Genomic DNA, 13,694 nt, shown 5'->3' on the forward strand with positions numbered 1-13,694 from the left:
GTCAGGGCCCAGGGTTAGGGTTGTTTTAGGGTCAGGGCCCAGGGTTAGGGTTGTTTTAGGAACAGGGCCCAGGGTTAGGGTTGTTTTAGGGTCAGGGCCCAGGGTTAGGGTTGTTTTAGGGTCCCGGCCCAGGGTTAGGGTTGTTTTAGGGTCAGGGCCCAGGGTTAGGGTTGTTTTAGGGTCAGGGCCCAGGGTTAGGGTTGTTTTAGGGTCAGGGCCAGGGCCCAGGTTTAGGGTTGTTTTAGGGTCAGGGCCTAGGGTTAGGGTTGTTTTAGGGCCAGCGCCCAGGGCTAGGGGTGTTTTAGGGTCAGGGCCAGGGCCCAAAGTTAGGGTTGTTTTAGGGTCACGGCCCAGGGTTAGGGTTTTAGGCTCAGGTCCAGGGCCCAGGGTTAGGGTTTTAGGCTCAGGGCCAGGGCCCAGGGTTAGGGTTGTTTTAGGGTCAGGGCCAGGGCCCAGGGTTAGGGTTGTTTTAGGGTCAGGGCCAGGGCCCAGTGTTAGGGTTGTTTTAGGGTCAGGGCCCTGTGTTAGGGTTGTTTTAGGGTCAGGGCCCAGAGTTAGGGTTTTTTTAGGGTCAGGTCCCAGGGTTAGGGTTGGTTTAGGGTCAGGGCCCAGGGTTAGGGTTGTTTTAGGGTCAGGGCCCAGGGTTAGGGTTGTTTTAGGGTCAGGGCCCACGGTTAGGGTTTTTTGATCAGGGCCAGGGCCCAGGGTTAGGGTTTTAGGGTAAGGGCCAGGGCCCAGGATTAGGGTTTTAGGGTCAGGGCCAGGGCCCAGGGTTAGGGTTTTAGGCTCAGGGCCAGGGCCCAGGGTTAGGGTTTTAGGCTCAGGGCCAGGGCCCAGGGTTAGGGTTTTAGGCTCAGGTCCAGGGCCCAGGGTTCGGGTTTTAGGCTCAGGGCCAGGGCCCAGGTTTAGGGTTGTTTTAGAGTCAGGGCCAGGGCCCAGGGTTAGGGTTGTTTTAGGGTCATGGCCAGGTCCCAGGGTTAGGGTTGTTTTAGGGTCAGGGCTAGGGCCCAGGGTTATGGTGGTTTTAGGGTCAGGGCTGAGAGTTAGGTTTGTTTTAGGGTCAGAGCCCAGGGTTAGGGTTGTTTTAGGCTCAGGGCCCAGGGTTGGGGTTGTTTTAGGGTCAGGGCCAAGGGTTAGGGTTGTTTTAGGGTCCCGACCCAGGGTTAGGGTTGTTTTAGGGTCACGGCCCAGGATTAGGGTTGTTTTAGGGTCAGGGCCCAGGGTTAGGGTTGTTTTAGGGTCAGGGCCAGGGCCCAGGTTTAGGGTTGTTTTAGGGTCAGGGCCCAGGGTTAGGGTTGTTTTAGGGCCAGCGCCCAGGGCTAGGGGTGTTTTAGGGTCAGGGCCAGGGCCCAAAGTTAGGGTTGTTTTAGGGTCAGGGCCCAGGGTTAGGGTTGTTTTAGGGTCAGGGCCCAGGGTTAGGGTTGTTTTAGGGTCAGGGCCCATAGTTAGGGTTTTTTGATCAGGGCCAGGGCCCAGGGTTAGGGTTTTAGGGTAAGGGCCAAGGCTCAGGTCTAGGGTTTTAGGGTCAGGGCCAGGGCCCTGGGTTGGGGTTTTAGGGTCAGGGCCAGGGCCCAGGGTTAGGGTTTTAGGCTCAGGGCCAGGGCCCAGGGTTAGGGTTTTAGGGTCAGGGCCAGGGCCCAGTGTTAGGTTTTTAGGGTCAGGGCCAGGGCCCAGGGTTAGAGTTTTAGGGTCAGGGCCCAGGGTTAGGGATTTAGGGCCAGGGCCCAGTGTTAGGGTTGTTTTAGGGTCAGGGCCCAGTGTTAGGGTTGTTTTAGGGTCAGGGCCCAGAGTTAGGGTTTTTTTAGGGTAAGGGCCCAGGGTTAGGGTTGTTTTAGGGTCAGGGCCAGCGCCCAGGGCTAGGGGCGTTTTAGGGTCAGGGCCAGGGCCCAAAGATAGGGTTGTTTTAGGGTCACGGCCCAGGTTTAGGGTTTTAGGCTCAGGTCCAGGGCCCTGGGTTAGGGTTTTAGGCTCAGGGCCAGAGCCCAGGGTTAGGGTTGTTTTAGGGTCAGGGCCAGGGCCCAGGGTTAGGGTTGTTTTAGGGTCAGGGCCAGGGCCCAGTGTTAGGGTTGTTTTAGGGTCAGGGCCCAGGGTTAGGGTTGTTTTAGGGTCAGGGCCCAGGGTTAGGGTTGTTTTAGGGTCAGGGCCCATAGTTAGGGTTTTTTGATCAGGGCCAGGGCCCAGGGTTAGGGTTTTAGGGTAAGGGCCAAGGCTCAGGATTAGGGTTTTAGGGTCAGGGCCAGGGCCCTGGGTTAGGGTTTTAGGGTCAGGGCCAGGGCCCAGGGTTAGGGTTTTAGGCTCAGGGCCAGGGCCCAGGGTTAGGGTTTTAGGGTCAGGGCCAGGGCCCAGTGTTAGGTTTTTAGGGTCAGGGCCAGGGCCCAGGGTTAGAGTTTTAGGGTCAGGGCCCAGGGTTAGGGATTTAGGGTCAGGGCCCAGGGTTAGGGTTTTAGGGTCAGGGCCCAGGGTTAGGGTTTTAGGGTCAGGGCCAGGGCCTAAAGTTAGGGTTGTTTTAGGTTCAGGGCCCAGGGTTAGGGTTTTAGGCTCAGGTCCAGGGCCCAGGGTTAGGGTTTTAGGCTCAGGGCCAGGGCCCAGGGTTAGGGTTTTAGGGCCAGGGCCCGTGGCCCAGGGTTAGGGCTTTAGGGACAGGGCCCGTGGCCCAGGGTTAGGGCTTTAGGGCCGGGGCCCGGGGACCAGGTTTAGGGCTTTAGGGCCGGGGCCCGGGGACCAGGGTTAGGGCTTTAGGGCCAGGGCCCGGGCACCAGGGTTAGGGCTTTAGGGCCAGGGCCCGGGGCCCAGGGTTAGGGCTTTACGGGCAGAGCCCGGGGCCCAGGGTTAGGGCTTTAGTGGCAGGGCCCGGGGCCCAGCGTTAGGGCTTTAGGGTGAGGGCCCGGGGCCCAGGATTAGGGCTTTAGGACCAGGGCCCGGGGCCCAGGGTTAGGGTTGTTTTAGGGTCAGGGCGCAGGGCCCTAAGTTAGGGTTGTTTTAGGGTCAGGGCCCAGGGTTAGGGTTGTTTTAGGGTCAGGGCCCAGGGTTAGGGTTGTTTTAGGGTCAGGTCCTAGGGTTAGGGTTGTTTTAGCGTCAGGGCCCGGGGTTAGGGTTGTTTTAGGGTCAGGGCCCAGGGTTAGGGTTTCAGGCTCAGGTCTAAGGCCCAGGGTTGGGGTTTCTGGCTCAGGGCCAGAGCCCAAGTTTAGGGCTTTAGGTTAAGGGTCAGGGCCCAGGGTTAAGGTTTTACGCTCAGGTCCAGGGCCCAGGGTTAGGGTTTTAGGCTTAGGGCCCCGGGCCCAGGGTTAGGGCTTTAGGGCCAGGGCCCGTGGCCAAGGGTTAGGGCGTTAGTGCCAGGGCCCGGGGCCCAGGGTTAGGGCTTTAGGGCCAGGGCCCGGGTCCCAGGGTTAGGGCTTTAGGGCCAGGGCCCGGGGCCCAGGGTTAGGGCTGTAGGGCCAGGGCCCGGTGCCCAGGGTTAGGGCTTTAGGGCCAGGGCCCGGGGCCCAGGGTTAGGGCTTTAGGGCCAGGGCCCGGGGCCCAGGGTTAGGGCTTTAGGGTCAGCGCCCGGGGCCCAGGGTTAGGGTTGTTTTAGGGTCAGGGCCCGGGGCCCTAAATTAGGGTTGTTTTAGGGTCGGGGCCCAGGGTTAGTGTTGTTTTAGGGTCAGGGCCCAGGGTTAGTGTTGTTTTAGGGTCAGGGCCCAGGGTTAGTGTTGTTTTAGGGTCAGGGCCCAGGGTTAGTGTTGTTTTAGGGTCAGGGCCCAGGGTTAGGGTTGTTTTAGGGTCAGGGCCCAGGGGTAGGGATGTTATAGGGTCAGGGCCAGGGCCCAGGGTTTGCATTGTTTTAGGGTCAGGGCCAGGGCCCAGGCTTAGGGTTGTTTTAGGGTCAGGGCCAGGGCCCAAAGTTAGGTTTGTTTTTGGTTCAGGGCCCAGGGTTAGGGTTTTAGGCTCAGGTCCAGGGCCCAGGGCTCGGGTTTTAGGCTCAGGGCCAGGGCCCAGGTTTAGGGTTGTTTTAGAGTCAGGGCCAGGGCCCAGGGTTAGGGTTGTTTTAGGGTCATGGCCAGGTCCCAGGGTTAGGGTTGTTTTAGGGTCAGGGCTAGGGCCCAGGGTTATGGTGGTTTTAGGGTCAGGGCTGAGAGTTAGGTTTGTTTTAGGGTCAGGGCCCAGGGTTAGGCTTCTTTTAGGGTCAGGGCCCAGGGTTGGGGTTGTTTTAGGGTCAGGGCCCAGGGTTATGGTTCTTTTAGGGTTAGGGCCCAGGGTTAGGGTTTTAGGCTCAGGGCCAGGGCCCAGGGTTAGGGTTTTAGGCTCAGGGCCAGGGCCCAGGATTGGGGTTTCAGGCTCAGGGCCAGAGCCCAAGGTTAGGGTTTTAGGCTCAGTGTCAGGGCCCAGGGTTAGGGTTGTTTTAGGGTCAGGGCCCAGGGGTAGGGATGTTTTAAAGTCAGGGCCCAGGGTTAGGGTTGTTTTAGGGTCAGGGCCCTGGGTTACGGTTGTTCTAGGTTCAGGGCCCAGGGTTAGGGTTGTTTTAGGGTCAGGGCCCAGGGTTAGGGTTGTTTTAGGGTCAGGGCCCAGGGTTAGGGTTGTTTTAGGGACAGGGCCCAGGGTTAGGGTTGTTTTAGGGTCAGGGCCCAGGGTTAGGGTTGTTTTAGGGTCCCGGCCCAGGGTTAGGGTTGTTTTAGGGTCAGGGCCCAGGGTTAGGGTTGTTTTAGGGTCAGGGCCCAGGGTTAGGGTTGTTTTAGGGTCAGGGCCAGGGCCCAGGTTTAGGGTTGTTTTAGGGTCAGGGCCTAGGGTTAGGGTTGTTTTAGGGCCAGCGCCCAGGGCTAGGGGTGTTTTAGGGTCAGGGCCAGGGCCCAAAGTTAGGGTTGTTTTAGGGTCACGGCCCAGGGTTAGGGTTTTAGGCTCAGGTCCAGGGCCCAGGGTTAGGGTTTTAGGCTCAGGGCCAGGGCCCAGGGTTAGGGTTGTTTTAGGGTCAGGGCCAGGGCCCAGGGTTAGGGTTGTTTTAGGGTCAGGGCCAGGGCCCAGTGTTAGGGTTGTTTTAGGGTCAGGGCCCAGTGTTAGGGTTGTTTTAGGGTCAGGGCCCAGAGTTAGGGTTTTTTTAGGGTCAGGTCCCAGGGTTAGGGTTGGTTTAGGGTCAGGGCCCAGGGTTAGGGTTGTTTTAGGGTCAGGGCCCTGGGTTAGGGTTGTTTTAGGGTCAGGGCCCACGGTTAGGGTTTTTTGATCAGGGCCAGGGCCCAGGGTTAGGGTTTTAGGGTAAGGGCCAGGGCCCAGGATTAGGGTTTTAGGGTCAGGGCCAGGGCCCAGGGTTAGGGTTTTAGGCTCAGGGCCAGGGCCCAGGGTTAGGGTTTTAGGCTCAGGGCCAGGGCCCAGGGTTAGGGTTTTAGGCTCAGGTCCAGGGCCCAGGGTTCGGGTTTTAGGCTCAGGGCCAGGGCCCAGTTTTAGGGTTGTTTTAGAGTCAGGGCCAGGGCCCAGGGTTAGGGTTGTTTTAGGGTCATGGCCAGGTCCCAGGGTTAGGGTTGTTTTAGGGTCAGGGCTAGGGCCCAGGGTTATGGTGGTTTTAGGGTCAGGGCTGAGAGTTAGGTTTGTTTTAGGGTCAGAGCCCAGGGTTAGGGTTGTTTTAGGCTCAGGGCCCAGGGTTGGGGTTGTTTTAGGGTCAGGGCCAAGGGTTAGGGTTGTTTTAGGGTCCCGACCCAGGGTTAGGGTTGTTTTAGGGTCACGGCCCAGGATTAGGGTTGTTTTAGGGTCAGGGCCCAGGGTTAGGGTTGTTTTAGGGTCAGGGCCAGGGCCCAGGTTTAGGGTTGTTTTAGGGTCAGGGCCCAGGGTTAGGGTTGTTTTAGGGCCAGCGCCCAGGGCTAGGGGTGTTTTAGGGTCAGGGCCAGGGCCCAAAGTTAGGGTTGTTTTAGGGTCAGGGCCCAGGGTTAGGGTTGTTTTAGGGTCAGGGCCCAGGGTTAGGGTTGTTTTAGGGTCAGGGCCCATAGTTAGGGTTTTTTGATCAGGGCCAGGGCCCAGGGTTAGGGTTTTAGGGTAAGGGCCAAGGCTCAGGTTTAGGGTTTTAGGGTCAGGGCCAGGGCCCTGGGTTAGGGTTTTAGGGTCAGGGCCAGGGCCCAGGGTTAGGGTTTTAGGCTCAGGGCCAGGGCCCAGGGTTAGGGTTTTAGGGTCAGGGCCAGGGCCCAGTGTTAGGTTTTTAGGGTCAGGGCCAGGGCCCAGGGTTAGAGTTTTAGGGTCAGGGCCCAGGGTTAGGGATTTAGGGTCAGGGCCCAGGGTTAGGGTTTTAGGGTCAGGGCCCAGGGTTAGGGTTTTAGGGTCAGGGCCAGGGCCTAAAGTTAGGGTTGTTTTAGGTTCAGGGCCCAGGGTTAGGGTTTTAGGCTCAGGTCCAGGGCCCAGGGTTAGGGTTTTAGGCTCAGGGCCAGGGCCCAGGGTTAGGGTTTTAGGGCCAGGGCCCGTGGCCCAGGGTTAGGGCTTTAGGGACAGGGCCCGTGGTCCAGGGTTAGGGCTTTAGGGCCGGGGCCCGGGGACCAGGTTTAGGGCTTTAGGGCCAGGGCCCGGGGACCAGGGTTAGGGCTTTAGGGCCAGGGCCCGGGCACCAGGGTTAGGGCTTTAGGGCCAGGGCCCGGGTCCCAGGGTTAGGGCTTTACGGGCAGAGCCCGGGGCCCAGGGTTAGGGCTTTAGTGGCAGGGCCCGGGGCCCAGCGTTAGGGCTTTAGGGTGAGGGCCCGGGGCCCAGGATTAGGGCTTTAGGACCAGGGCCCGGGGCCCAGGGTTAGGGTTGTTTTAGGGTCAGGGCCCAGGGTTAGGGTTGTTTTAGGGTCAGGGCCTAGGGTTAGGGTTGTTTTAGCGTCAGGGCCCGGGGTTAGGGTTGTTTTAGGGTCAGGGCCCAGGGTTAGGGTTTCAGGCTCAGGTCTAGGGCCCAGGGTTGGGGTTTCAGGCTCAGGGCCAGAGCCCAAGTTTAGGGCTTTAGGTTCAGGGTCAGGGCCCAGGGTTAAGGTTTTACGCTCAGGTCCAGGGCCCAGGGTTAGGGTTTTAGGCTTAGGGCCCCGGGCCCAGGGTTAGGGCTTTAGGGCCAGGGCCCGTGGCCAAGGGTTAGGGCGTTAGTGCCAGGGCCCGGGGCCCAGGGTTAGGGCTTTAGGGCCAGGGCCCGGGTCCCAGGGTTAGGGCTTTAGGGCCAGGGCCCGGGGCCCAGGGTTAGGGCTGTAGGGCCAGGGCCCGGTGCCCAGGGTTAGGGCTTTAGGGCCAGGGCCCGGGGCCCAGGGTTAGGGCTTTAGGGCCAGGGCCCGGGGCCCAGGGTTAGGGCTTTAGTGGCAGGGCCCGGGGCCCAGGGTTAGGGCTTAGGGTCAGGGCCCGGGGTCCAGGTTTAGGGCTTTAAGACCAGGGCCCGGGGCCCAGGGTTAGGGCTTTAGGGTCAGCGCCCGGGGCCCAGGGTTAGGGTTGTTTTAGGGTCAGGGCCCGGGGCCCTAAGTTAGGGTTGTTTTAGGGTCGGGGCCCAGGGTTAGTGTTGTTTTAGGGTCAGGGCCCAGGGTTAGTGTTGTTTTAGGGTCAGGGCCCAGGGTTAGTGTTGTTTTAGGGTCAGGGCCCAGGGTTAGTGTTGTTTTAGGGTCAGGGCCCAGGGGTAGGGTTGTTATAGGGTCAGGGCCAGGGCCCAGGGTTTGCATTGTTTTAGGGTCAGGGCCAGGGCCCAGGTTTAGGGTTGTTTTAGGGTCAGGGCCAGGGCCCAAAGTTAGGTTTGTTTTTGGTTCAGGGCCCAGGGTTAGGGTTTTAGGCTCAGGTCCAGGGCCCAGGGCTCGGGTTTTAGGCTCAGGGCCAGGGCCCAGGTTTAGGGTTGTTTTAGAGTCAGGGCCAGGGCCCAGGGTTAGGGTTGTTTTAGGGTCATGGCCAGGTCCCAGGGTTAGGGTTGTTTTAGGGTCAGGGCTAGGGCCCAGGGTTATGGTGGTTTTAGGGTCAGGGCTGAGAGTTAGGTTTGTTTTAGGGTCAGGGCCCAGGGTTAGGCTTCTTTTAGGGTCAGGGCCCAGGGTTGGGGTTGTTTTAGGGTCAGGGCCAAGGGTTAGGGTTGTTTTAGGGTCAGGGCCCATGGGTATGCTTGTTTTAGTGTTAGGGCCCAGGGTTAGGGTTTTAGGCTCAGGGCCAGGGCCCAGGGTTAGGGTTTTAGGCTCAGGGCCAGGGCCTAGGGTTGGGGTTTCAGGCTTATGGCCAGAGCCCAAGGTTAGGGTTTTCGGCTCAGGGCCAGGGTCCAGGGTTAGGGTTTTAAGCTCAGGGCCAGGGCCCAGGGTTAGGGTTGTTTTAGGGTCAGGGCCAGGGCCCAGGGTTAGGGTTGTTTTAGGGTCAGGGCCAGCGCCCAGGGGTAGGGGTGTTTTAGGGTCAGGGCCAGGGCCCAAAGTTAGGGTTGTTTTAGGGTCACTGCACAGGGTTAGGGTTTTAGGCTCAGGTCCAGGGCCCAGGGTTAGGGTTTTAGGCTCAGGGCCAGAGCCCAGGGTTAGGGTTGTTTTAGGGTCAGGGCCAGGGCCCAGGGTTAGGGTTGTTTTAGGGTCAGGGCCAGGGCCCAGTGTTAGGGTTGTTTTAGGGTCAGGGCCCAGTGTTAGGGTTGTTTTAGGGTCAGGGCCCAGAGTTAGGGTTTTTTTAGGGTAAGGGCCCAGGGTTAGGGTTGTTTTAGGGTCAGGGCCAGCGCCCAGGGCTAGGGGCGTTTTAGGGTCAGGGCCAGGGCCCAAAGATAGGGTTGTTTTAGGGTCACGGCCCAGGGTTAGGGTTTTAGGCTCAGGTCCAGGGCCCTGGGTTAGGGTTTTAGGCTCAGGGCCAGAGCCCAGGGTTAGGGTTGTTTTAGGGTCAGGGCCAGGGCCCAGGGTTAGGGTTGTTTTAGGGTCAGGGCCAGGGCCCAGGGTTAGGGTTGTTTTAGGGTCAGGGCTAGGGCCCAGGGTTATGGTGGTTTTAGGGTCAGGGCTGAGAGTTAGGTTTGTTTTAGGGTCAGGGCCCAGGGTTAGGCTTCTTTTAGGGTCAGGGCCCAGGGTTGGGGTTGTTTTAGGGTCAGGGCCAAGGGTTAGGGTTGTTTTAGGGTCAGGGCCCATGGGTATGCTTGTTTTAGTGTTAGGGCCCAGGGTTAGGGTTTTAGGCTCAGGGCCAGGGCCCAGGGTTAGGGTTTTAGGCTCAGGGCCAGGGCCTAGGGTTGGGGTTTCAGGCTTATGGCCAGAGCCCAAGGTTAGGGTTTTCGGCTCAGGGCCAGGGTCCAGGGTTAGGGTTTTAAGCTCAGGGCCAGGGCCCAGGGTTAGAGTTGTTTTAGGGTCAGGGCCAGGGCCCAGGGTTAGGGTTGTTTTAGGGTCAGGGCCAGCGCCCAGGGGTAGGGGTGTTTTAGGGTCAGGGCCAGGGCCCAAAGTTAGGGTTGTTTTAGGGTCACTGCCCAGGGTTAGGGTTTTAGGCTCAGGTCCAGGGCCCAGGGTTAGGGTTTTAGGCTCAGGGCCAGAGCCCAGGGTTAGGGTTGTTTTAGGGTCAGGGCCAGGGCCCAGGGTTAGGGTTGTTTTAGGGTCAGGGCCAGGGCCCAGTGTTAGGGTTGTTTTAGGGTCAGGGCCCAGTGTTAGGGTTGTTTTAGGGTCAGGGCCCAGAGTTAGGGTTTTTTTAGGGTAAGGGCCCAGGGTTAGGGTTGTTTTAGGGTCAGGGCCAGCGCCCAGGGCTAGGGGCGTTTTAGGGTCAGGGCCAGGGCCCAAAGATAGGGTTGTTTTAGGGTCACGGCCCAGGGTTAGGGTTTTAGGCTCAGGTCCAGGGCCCTGGGTTAGGGTTTTAGGCTCAGGGCCAGAGCCCAGGGTTAGGGTTGTTTTAGGGTCAGGGCCAGGGCCCAGGGTTAGGGTTGTTTTAGGGTCAGGGCCAGGGCCCAGGGTTAGGGTTGTTTTAGGGTCAGGGCCCAGGGTTAGGGTTGTTTTAGGGTCAGGGCCCAGGGTTAGGGTTGTTTTAGGGTCAGGGCCCATAGTTAGGGTTTTTTGATCAGGGCCAGGGCCCAGGGTTAGGGTTTTAGGGTAAGGGCCAAGGCTCAGGATTAGGGTTTTAGGGTCAGGGCCAGGGCCCTGGGTTAGGGTTTTAGGGTCAGGGCCAGGGCCCAGGGTTAGGGTTTTAGGCTCAGGGCCAGGGCCCAGGGTTAGGGTTTTAGGGTCAGGGCCAGGGCCCAGTGTTAGGTTTTTAGGGTCAGGGCCAGGGCCCAGGGTTAGAGTTTTAGGGTCAGGGCCCAGGGTTAGGGATTTAGGGTCAGGGCCCAGGGTTAGGGTTTTAGGGTCAGGGCCCAGGGTTAGGGTTTTAGGGTCAGGGCCAGGGCCTAAAGTTAGGGTTGTTTTAGGTTCAGGGCCCAGGGTTAGGGTTTTAGGCTCAGGGCCCAGGGTTAGGGTTTTAGGCTCAGGTCCAGGGCCCAGGGTTAGGGTTTTAGGCTCAGGGCCAGGGCCCAGGGTTAGGGTTTTAGGGCCAGGGCCCGTGGCCCAGGGTTAGGGCTTTAGGGACAGGGCCCGTGGTCCAGGGTTAGGGCTTTAGGGCCGGGGCCCGGGGACCAGGTTTAGGGCTTTAGGGCCAGGGCCCGGGGACCAGGGTTAGGGCTTTAGGGCCAGGGCCCGGGCACCAGGGTTAGGGCTTTAGGGCCAGGGCCCGGGGCCCAGGGTTAGGGCTTTACGGGCAGAGCCCGGGGCCCAGGGTTAGGGCTTTAGTGGCAGGGCCCGGGGCCCAGCGTTAGGGCTTTAGGGTGAGGGCCCGGGGCCCAGGATTAGGGCTTTAGGACCAGGGCCCGGGGCCCAGGGTTAGGGTTGTTTTAGGGTCAGGGCCAGCGCCCAGGGCTAGGGGTGTTTTAGGGTCAGGGCCAGGGCCCAAAGTTAGGGTTGTTTTAGGGTCACGGCCCAGGGTTAGGGTTTTAGGCTCAGGTCCAGGGCCCAGGGTTAGGGTTTTAGGGTCAGGGCCAGAGCCCAGGGTTAGGGTTGTTTTAGGGTCAGGGCCAGGGCCCAGGGTTAGGGTTGTTTTAGGGTCAGGGCCAGGGCCCAGTGTTAGGGTTGTTTTAGGGTCAGGGCCCAGTGTTAGGGTTGTTTTAGGGTCAGGGCCCAGAGTTAGGGTTTTTTTAGGGTAAGGGCCCAGGGTTAGGGTTGTTTTAGGGTCAGGGCCAGCGCCCAGGGCTAGGGGCGTTTTAGGGTCAGGGCCAGGGCCCAAAGATAGGGTTGTTTTAGGGTCACGGCCCAGGGTTAGGGTTTTAGGCTCAGGTCCAGGGCCCTGGGTTAGGGTTTTAGGCTCAGGGCCAGAGCCCAGGGTTAGGGTTGTTTTAGGGTCAGGGCCAGGGCCCAGGGTTAGGGTTGTTTTAGGGTCAGGACCCAGGGTTAGGGTTGTTTTAGGGTCAGGGCCCAGGGTTAGGGTTGTTTTAGGGTCAGGGCCCATAGTTAGGGTTTTTTGATCAGGGCCAGGGCCCAGGGTTAGGGTTTTAGGGTAAGGGCCAAGGCTCAGGATTAGGGTTTTAGGGTCAGGGCCAGGGCCCTGGGTTAGGGTTTTAGGGTCAGGGCCAGGGCCCAGGGTTAGGGTTTTAGGCTCAGGGCCAGGGCCCAGGGTTAGGGTTTTAGGGTCAGGGCCAGGGCCCAGTGTTAGGTTTTTAGGGTCAGGGCCAGGGCCCAGGGTTAGAGTTTTAGGGTCAGGGCCCAGGGTTAGGGATTTAGGGTCAGGGCCCAGGGTTAGGGTTTTAGGGTCAGGGCCCAGGGTTAGGGTTTTAGGGTCAGGGCCAGGGCCTAAAGTTAGGGTTGTTTTAGGTTCAGGGCCCAGGGTTAGGGTTTTAGGCTCAGGTCCAGGGCCCAGGGTTAGGGTTGTTTTAGGGTCAGGGCCCGGGGCCCTAAGTTAGGGTTGTTTTAGGGTCAGGGCCCAGGGTTAGGGTTGTTTTAGGGTCAGGGCCCAGGGTTAGGGTTGTTTTAGGGTCAGGGCCTAGGGTTAGGGTTGTTTTAGCGTCAGGGCCCGGGGTTAGGGTTGTTTTAGGGTCAGGGCCCAGGGTTAGGGTTTCAGGCTCAGGTCTAGGGCCCAGGGTTGGGGTTTCAGGCTCAGGGCCAGAGCCCAAGTTTAGGGCTTTAGGTTCAGGGTCAGGGCCCAGGGTTAAGGTTTTACGCTCAGGTCCAGGGCCCAGGGTTAGGGTTTTAGGCTTAGGGCCCCGGGCCCAGGGTTAGGGCTTTAGGGCCAGGGCCCGTGGCCAAGGGTTAGGGCGTTAGTGCCAGGGCCCGGGGCCCAGGGTTAGGGCGTTAGGGCCAGGGCCCGGGTCCCAGGGTTAGGGCTTTAGGGCCAGGGCCCGGGGCCCAGGGTTAGGGCTGTAGGGCCAGGGCCCGGGGCCCAGGGTTAGGGCTTTAGGGCCAGGGCCCGGGGCCCAGGGTTAGGGCTTTAGGGCCAGGGCCCGGGGCCCAGGGTTAGGGCTTTAGTGGCAGGGCCCGGGGCCCAGGGTTAGGGCTTAGGGTCAGGGCCCGGGGTCCAGGTTTAGGGCTTTAAGACCAGGGCCCGGGGCCCAGGGTTAGGGCTTTAGGGTCAGCGCCCGGGGCCCAGGGTTAGGGTTGTTTTAGGGTCAGGGCCCGGGGCCCTAAGTTAGGGTTGTTTTAGGGTCGGGGCCCAGGGTTAGTGTTGTTTTAGGGTCAGGGCCCAGGGTTAGTGTTGTTTTAGGGTCAGGGCCCAGGGTTAGTGTTGTTTTAGGGTCAGGGCCCAGGGTTAGTGTTGTTTTAGGGTCAGGGCCCAGGGTTAGGGTTGTTTTAGGGTCAGGGCCCAGGGGTAGGGTTGTTATAGGGTCAGGGCCAGGGCCCAGGGTTTGCATTGTTTTAGGGTCAGGGCCAGGGCCCAGGTTTAGGGTTGTTTTAGGGTCAGGGCCAGGGCCCAAAGTTAGGTTTGTTTTTGGTTCAGGGCCCAGGGTTAGGGTTTTAGGCTCAGGTCCAGGGCCCAGGGCTCGGGTTTTAGGCTCAGGGCCAGGGCCCAGGTTTAGGGTTGTTTTAGAGTCAGGGCCAGGGCCCAGGGTTAGGGTTGTTTTAGGGTCATGGCCAGGTCCCAGGGTTAGGGTTGTTTTAGGGTCAGGGCTAGGGCCCAGGGTTATGGTGGTTTTAGGGTCAGGGCTGAGAGTTAGGTTTGTTTTAGGGTCAGGGCCCAGGGTTAGGCTTCTTTTAGGGTCAGGGCCCAGGGTTGGGGTTGTTTTAGGGTCAGGGCCAAGGGTTAGGGTTGTTTTAGGGTCAGGGCCCATGGGTATGCTTGTTTTAGTGTTAGGGCCCAGGGTTAGGGTTTTAGGCTCAGGGCCAGGGCCCAGGGTTAGGGTTTTAGGCTCAGGGCCAGGGCCAAGGGTTGGGGTTTCAGGCTTATGGCCAGAGACCAAGGTTAGGGTTTTCGGCTCAGGGCCAGGGTCCAGGGTTAGGGTTTTAAGCTCAGGGCCAGGGCCCAGGGTTAGGGTTGTTTTAGGGTCAGGGCCAGGGCCCAGGGTTAGGGTTGTTTTAGGGTCAGGGCCAGCGCCCAGGGCTAGGGGTGTTTTAGGGTCAGGGCCAGGGCCCAAAGTTAGGGTTGTTTTAGGGTCACGGCCCAGGGTTAGGGTTTTAGGCTCAGGTCCAGGGCCCAGGGTTAGGGTTTTAGGCTCAGGGCCAGAGCCCAGGGTTAGGGTTGTTTTAGGGTCAGGGCCAGGGCCCAGGGTTAGGGTTGTTTTAGGGTCAGGGCCAGGGCCCAGTGTTAGGGTTGTTTTAGGGTCAGGGCCCAGTGTTAGGGTTGTTTTAGGGTCAGGGCCCAGAGTTA

At 59.9% G+C, this 13,694-nt stretch overlaps 1 protein-coding gene across 2 annotated transcripts in view; it reads left to right on the forward strand.

Moving 5' to 3' along the window:
• LOC134756488 (uncharacterized) overlaps positions 1-13,694 on the forward strand; it is a 208,300-nt gene that overhangs the window by 139,644 nt on the left and 54,962 nt on the right. The gene's annotated exons all lie outside the window — the stretch shown is intronic.

Source organism: Gorilla gorilla, chromosome 9 (assembly GCF_029281585.2).
Source record: "Gorilla gorilla gorilla isolate KB3781 chromosome 9, NHGRI_mGorGor1-v2.1_pri, whole genome shotgun sequence".
NCBI lineage: Eukaryota > Metazoa > Chordata > Mammalia > Primates > Hominidae > Gorilla > Gorilla gorilla.